The 7216-nt window shown below is 37.7% G+C and overlaps 1 pseudogene; it reads left to right on the forward strand.

The window, feature by feature from the left end:
* The first annotated feature begins 1075 nt into the window (after positions 1–1075).
* On the forward strand, positions 1076–6909 carry LOC119537291 (annotated as a pseudogene).
* The last annotated feature ends 307 nt before the right edge of the window (positions 6910–7216 follow it).

Below are 7216 nucleotides of genomic sequence, written 5' to 3' on the forward strand. Positions count from 1 at the left end.
ATCAACTCCCCACTTTCTACCCCCACCCCATCCTCTGGTAATCTATATTCTAGATTCTAACTCTATGACTTTGCCTATTCTAATTATTTCATATCAATGAAGTCATACAATAAAAGTCCTTTTTGTCTGGCTTATTTCACTCAACATAATGTCTTTAATGTTCATCATGTTGTTGTATGCATCAGGACTTCATTCCTTTTTACCACTGAATAATACTCTATTGTGCATATGTACCACATTTTGATTATCCATTCATCAGTTGAAGGACACCTGGATTACTTCCATCTTTGGCAATTGTGAATAATGCTGGTATGAACATTGGTGGACAAATGTCTGTTTGAGTCTCTACTTTAAGTTCTTCTGGGTATATAGGTAGTAGCAGGATGGCTGGATCATATGGCAATGCTATATTTAGCTTTCTGAGGAAACACCTAACTGTCTTCCATGGTGGTAAAGTAATTTCTGTTTCTCCACATCCTCTGTTTTTTCTTTTTAATAGTACCCATTCTGGTGGGTGTGAAAGGATATCTCATTGTGGTTTGATGTGTATTGCCCTAATAACTAGTAATGCTGAGCATCTTTTCATTTGCTTTTCAGCCATCTGCACTTCCTCTTTGGAAAAACATCAAGTCTTTTGCCCACTTTTTAAATGGGTTGTTTTTTATTCTTGAGTTGTAGGATTTCTTTATATATTCTGGATATTAAACTCAGCAGATATGAGGTTTTCAAATATTTTTTCCCATTAAGGAAGCTGCCTTTTCACTTTCTTGATAAAGTCCTTTGATGCACAAAAGTTTTTAGTTTTGAGGAGGTCCCATTTCTTTATTTTTTCTTTCATTGCTTGTGCTTTGGATGTAAAGTCCAAGACACCATTACCTACCAGAAGACCTTAAGGTGCTCCACTACATTTTCTTCTAGGAGTTTTATGTCCTGGCTCTTATATATTTAAGTCTTTGATCAATTCTGAGTTAATTTTTGTGTATGGTGTGAGGTAGGATCCATCTTTATTTTCTGCACATGGGTATCCATTTCTCCCTGTACCATTTATTGATGAGACTGTTCTAGTTGGGTAGACATGGCAGGTCTGTCAAAAATCAATTGACCACAGATGTAAGGGTCTATTTCCAAATTCTCAATTTGATTCTATTGATCAATATGTCTATCATTATGCCAGCACCATGCTCATTGACCATGCTGTAACTTTGTAATATGCCTTAAACTCAGAAAGTATGTCTTCCAACTTTGTTCTTTTTCAAGATGTTTTTGGCTATTCAGGGCCATTTACTCTTCCAAATAAATTTCATAATTTCATTTCTGCAAAGTAGGCTGTTGGAATGAAGCCCACTTGGTCATGGTGTATGATTTTTTAATGTGTCTTTGGATTTGATTTGCAAATATTTTGTTGAGAATTTTTGCGTTTATATTCATTAGGGAGATTTGCCTGTAGTTTTCCTTTTTTGTGGCATCTTTGCCTGGTTTTGATATTAGATTGATGTTAGCGTCATAAAATGTGTTAAGTAGTGTTCCGTTTTCTTCAATGTTTTGAAAGAGTTTAATTAAGATTGGTGTCAGTTCTTTTTGGAAAGTTTAGAATTCCCCTGTGAAGCCATCTGGCCCTGGGCATTTATTTGTGGGAAGTTTTTTGATGACTGATTGGATCTCTTTGCTTGTGATTGGTCAGTAAGGTCTTCTATTTCTTCTCTGGTCAGTCTAGGTTGTTCATATGTCTCCAAGAAATTGTCCATTTCCTCTACATTATCCAGTTTGTTGGCATACAGTTATTCATGGTATCCTCTTGTAATTTTTTAAATTTCTTTGGGATCCACAATAATGTCACCTTTCTCATTCATTATTTTGTTTACATGAGTCTTCTCTCTTTTTGATTTTGTCAGTCTAGCTAGGGGCTTGTCAATCTTGTGGATTTTCTCAAAGAACCAACTCTTGGTGTTATTTATTCGCTCTATTGTTTTTCTGTTATCTATATCATTCATTAATGCTTTAATCCTTGTTATTTCTTTTCTTCTACTTGGTTTAGAAATAGTTTTCTGTTCATTTTCTAGCTTCTTCAGATGCTCCATTAGTTCTTTGATTTTAACTCTTTCTTCCTTTTTGATGTATGCATTAAGTGCTATAAATTTCCCCCTCAGTACTGCTTTTGCTGCATCCCATAGGTTTTGATATATTGTGTTCTCATTTTGATTCGTTTCTATAAATTTAGCAATTTCTCTTGCTATTTCTTCTTTAATGCACTGATTGTTTAGGAGTGTGCTGTTTAACATCCAGGTATTTGTGACTTCTCTAAGTCTCTGATGGTTATTGACTTCTAATTGTATTCCATTACGGTCAGAGAACGTGCTTTGAATAATTTCAATTTTTTTAAATTTATTGAGGCTTGTTTTATGTCCCAGCATATGGTCTATTCTGGAGAAAGTTCCATGAGCACTAGAAAAGAATGTGTATACTGGTGATTTGGGATGTAATGTTCTATATATATATCTGTTAAATCAAATTCATTTATTAAATTGTTTAGGTTTTCAATTTCCTTATTGGTCTTCTGTCTGGTTGATCTATCTATAGGAGAGAGTGATGTGTTGAAATCTCCCACAATTATCGTGGAAACATCAATTGCTTCCTTTAGTTTTGCCAATGTTTGTCTCATGTATTTTGTGGCATCTTGATTGGGTGCATAAACATTTACGATTGTTATTTCTTCTTGTTGAATTGTCCTTTTTATTAGTATGTAGTGGCCTTCTTTGTTCTAACATCCTTGAATTTAAAGTCTATTTTATCTGAGATTAATATTGCTACTCCTGCTTTCTTTTGGCTGTAGCTTGCATGAAATATTTTTTTCCATCCTTTCACTTTCTATTTCTTTGTGTCTCTGTGTCTAAGATGAGTCTCTTGTATGCAACATATTGATGGTTCATATTTTTGATCCATTCTGCCAATCTATGTCTTTTAATTGGGGAGTTTAATCCATTTACATGCAATGTTATTACTGTAAAGGCATTTCTTGAATCAGCCATCCTATCCTTTGGTTTATGTTTATCAGATATATTTTTTCCCTCTCTCTCTTAATGTCCTTTAATGAACCAATACTGAATCTCTTTAGAACTGAACCTTTCTCCCTATCTCTCTCTCCTTTCTTTGTTTCTCTGTCAATAAGTCTCCCTTTAGTATCTCAAATAGGGTGGTCTCTTATTAGCAAAACCTCTCAGCATTTGTTTTTCTGTGAAAAATTTAAGCTCTCCCTCAAATATGAAGGAGAGCTTTGCTGGATAAACAATTCTTGTTTGGCAATTTTTCTCTCTCAGAATTTTAAATATGTCATGCCACTGCTTTCTCACCTCCATGGTGGCCGATGAGTTGTCACTGCTTAGTCTTATACTGTTTCCTTTGTAAGTGGTGAATTGCTTTTCTCTTGCTGCTTTCAGAACTTGCTCCTTCTCTTCAGTATTTGACAGTCTGATCAGAATATGTCTTGGAGTGGGTTTATTTGGATTTATTCTATTTGCAGTTCGCTGGGCATTTATGCTTTGTGTATTTATGTTGTATAGAAGGTTTGGGAAGTTTTCCCCAACAATTTCTTTGAATACTCTTTCTAGAACTTTACCCTTCTCTTCCCCTTCTGGGACACCAATGAGTCTTATATTTGGACATTTTATATTATCTATCATATCCCTGAGGTCCATTTTGATTTTTTCAGTTTTTTTTCCCATTCTTTCTTTTGTTCTTTCATTTTCCTTTCTGTGGTCCTCAAGGTCGCTGATCCATTTTTCAGCTTCCTCTAGTCTTGTACTATACATATCCAGAATCTTTTTAATTTGGTCGACAGTTTCTTTTATTTCCATAAGATCATCTATCTTTTTATTTACCCTTGCAATTTCTTCTTTATGCTCTTCTAGGGTCTTCTTCATGTCCTTTATATCCTGTGCCTTGCTCTCGTTGTTTGCCTTTAGGTCTTTGATTAACTGCTCCAAGTACTGTGTCTCCTCTAATCTTTTGATTTGGGTGTTTGGGTTTGGGTTATCCATATTGTCTGGCTTATTCATATGCTTTAAAATTTTCTGTTGCTTTTGGCCTCGTGGCATTTGCTTAACTTGATAGGGTTCTTTTAGGATATGTAGGCTAATTCAAAGACTTATCTCTAATTTGCCATATCTACAGCTTGGTGGTGTACACTTTAACCAGCATGTGGCGTCTGTTAGCCACCTGTTCCCCTCAAGCCAGTTCTCCCCAACTTTTTCTTTGTGGTTTGTGGGGGTCTGATTCTTGTGTGGGTCCAATTGGTGCACTAGATTTGCGTGGTAGTTGGTGCTTTCCACCCTGAATGTGGGGTGTGTGTCTGAGTGGTTAGGGAGGGAGGGCGGCTTTAATAATCAACCTCCCAGGTGTTCCTGGAGATTTAAGGCTGTTGCAAGAGTCTAAACCTTCAGTTCAGTCTCACCACAGTTTGTCTCTGCCACTGACCCACAAGTCCTTGGTATTAGTGTATAGTCCTTGGGACTTCTGAGTCGGTCCCTCTTCCAAGCTGAGCCCTCTAGGGCCTCTGCTGAGGGAATGCTGTGCTATGTCACAAGTGCATGCTGTCCCTCAAGGGAAGTTCTGGGCTGCAGGGCCATGTAGGGGTGTTCCCAGCCTGCTGAAAGGATGGCTGTATGGGGCATGTTAATTTCCCTCTTTTCGCACAGCTCTGCCTTCCTAGCTCTGGAACAATTAGCTGTGGGTGTGTGAAAGGCTATTGTCCACACCTGATATTGTGGTGTGTGTGTGCATTGCTGGAAACATTTCCTGTCGTGCTGGGTTTTTTGGCACAGCTCTGGGCTGTGGTGCCAGCGCTGGGCAGGAGCGTTCCCAACCCACTGGGAAGATGGCTCTAAGGGTCATGGTTTTTTCCCCTTTTGGCTAATCTCTGCCTTCCTTGCTCCAAGACAATTAGCAGTGGATGTGTGAAAGGCTATCATCCACTCCAGACACTGAGGCGTACCCACAGGCTGTGGGGATGCCATTCCTGCCACACTTCACTGTGCGGTTCTTGCTGCCATATCTGCAGCCACTTTTGGGTTTAAAAAAAAAAAAATAGTCCAACTCCAAATGCCAACCCACAGTTTCCCCAAACCACAGCATGGCTGCCAGATATTCAGCAAGCTTACTTGTTTCAGAATGCAGGCTCCTGATTTCACCAAGTGCATGGTCCCTGTGGATTTAGCAGACCTTGTCCAGCTGATGCATCACTGGAACTGGTGTTCTGAGTCACTTTCTGACTTTTATCTAGCATTTTTCACAGAGGTGTTTTTTTGCCCTGTCTCTCCTAACTGCCATCTTCTGCAAAGTAGGCTGTTGGACTTTTTGATTGGGATCACGTTGAATCTGTAAATCAATTTGAGTAGAATTGACATCTTAAGATATTTAGTCTTCCAATTCATGAACAAAGAATGTCCTTCCATTTATATAGGTCTTATTTTACTTTTTTAGCAATATTTTGTAGTTTTCTGTTTATAGGTCCTTTACATCTTGGTTAAATTTATTTCTAAATATTTGATTATTTTAGTTGCTATTGTAAATAGAATTTTTTTTCTTGATTTCCTCCTCAGATTTCTCCTTACTAGTATATGGAAACACTACTGATGTTTGAGTGTTGATCTTGTATCCTGCCACTTTGCTGAACTTAATTAGCAGTTTTAGTAGTTTTGTTGTAGATTATTTTGGGACTTTCTACATGTAGGAAACAGTGAAAGTTTTACTTCCTTTCAAATTTAGGTGCCTTTTATTTCGTTTTCTTGCCTAATTGCTCAGCTAGAACTTCCAGCACAATGTTAAATAACAATGGTGGTGTAGCACTAACTTCCATCTTTCCTAGTCCATCACCACCATGGAACCATAACTCCTTCAAGAGGAACATGGAGTGTTGGCTCACATGCTGCTGATTTTTAGATTTCACTCTGAGGATCCTGAAACCATAAATATAAGTACAAAACTAAATAAAAATATAAATATAAATATATATTCAACATTTTCTACACAGAAAATTCAAGATGCTGTAGGACCAATTTCTAAAGTAGATCCTGAATCAGTTGAAATTAAAAAAAAATCAACAAGACAGAAATGGACAACTATCTGAACAATTGCTGTGGAACACTAAATAATAAATCTACAAGCCAGAGTCTGAGGATCACTGGTGGGACAGAGGTTGAAGAGGGTGAATGGCCATAGCCAGTTAGCCTGCAATGGGATAGGAACCATTGCTGTGGAGAAACTTTAATTAATGGCACATGGCTTGTGAGTGCTGCTCACTGCTTTAGAATGTATAAGGACCCAGCAAGATGGACTGCTTCCTTTGGAGTAAAAATAAAGCCTCCAAAAATGAAACATGGCCTCAGGAGGATAATTGTCCATGAAAAACACAATTATCTATCACATGACTATGACATTTCACCACAGAGCTTTCTAAACCTGTTCCTTACAGAAATGCAGTACACAGAATTTGTCTCCCTGATGCTTCCATGAGTTCAACCCAGGTGATCAGATGTTTGTGACAGGACTTGAAGCACTGCAAAATGATGGTAACAGTCAAAATCATCTTTGGCAAGTTCAAGTGGATCTCATAGACACTAAAATATGCAACAAACCTCAAGTTTACAATGATGCCATAACTCTGAGTATGTTATGTGCTGGCTCCTTGCAAGGACAAAGAGATGCATACCAGCCCCACCTTCTTTCTCTTCACCTTCTGAGACTCCAATGAAAGGGTGACTCTGGAGGACCATGGTTAGTTCAGATGCTACAGATATCCGGTACCTTGCTGAAACAATGAGCTGGGAAGATGAATGCAGCCAACCTAATAAGCCTGGTGTTTATACTATAGTGACTGCCTTCCGGGACTGGATCACTTCCAAAACAGATGTCTGATAGAGAATAACCTAGTAAAATGGAACTTTTTTGTGTGTAGGCCATTCTTAGAGACACAGAATTGTAGAAGCCTTGGAAGTCACCTGGATCTGACCAATCTAACTGAACTGTTTAGAACCTCCTACTTCTGTCTGATGGATTCTGTCCCAATATGTATTAATTTGTTCCCTAGAAGTTTTCTGTCATAAAAATTTTGAAATGTTGGGTTCTCATTTTCATTTGTCTCATTATATTTACTGATTTATCTTGTAATTTCTTCTATAATCCACTGATTGTTTAAGAGTGTGTTGTTTAACCTCCATAAATT

The sequence above is a fragment of the Choloepus didactylus genome, chromosome 6, assembly GCF_015220235.1.
Source record: "Choloepus didactylus isolate mChoDid1 chromosome 6, mChoDid1.pri, whole genome shotgun sequence".
Taxonomy (NCBI): domain Eukaryota; kingdom Metazoa; phylum Chordata; class Mammalia; order Pilosa; family Megalonychidae; genus Choloepus; species Choloepus didactylus.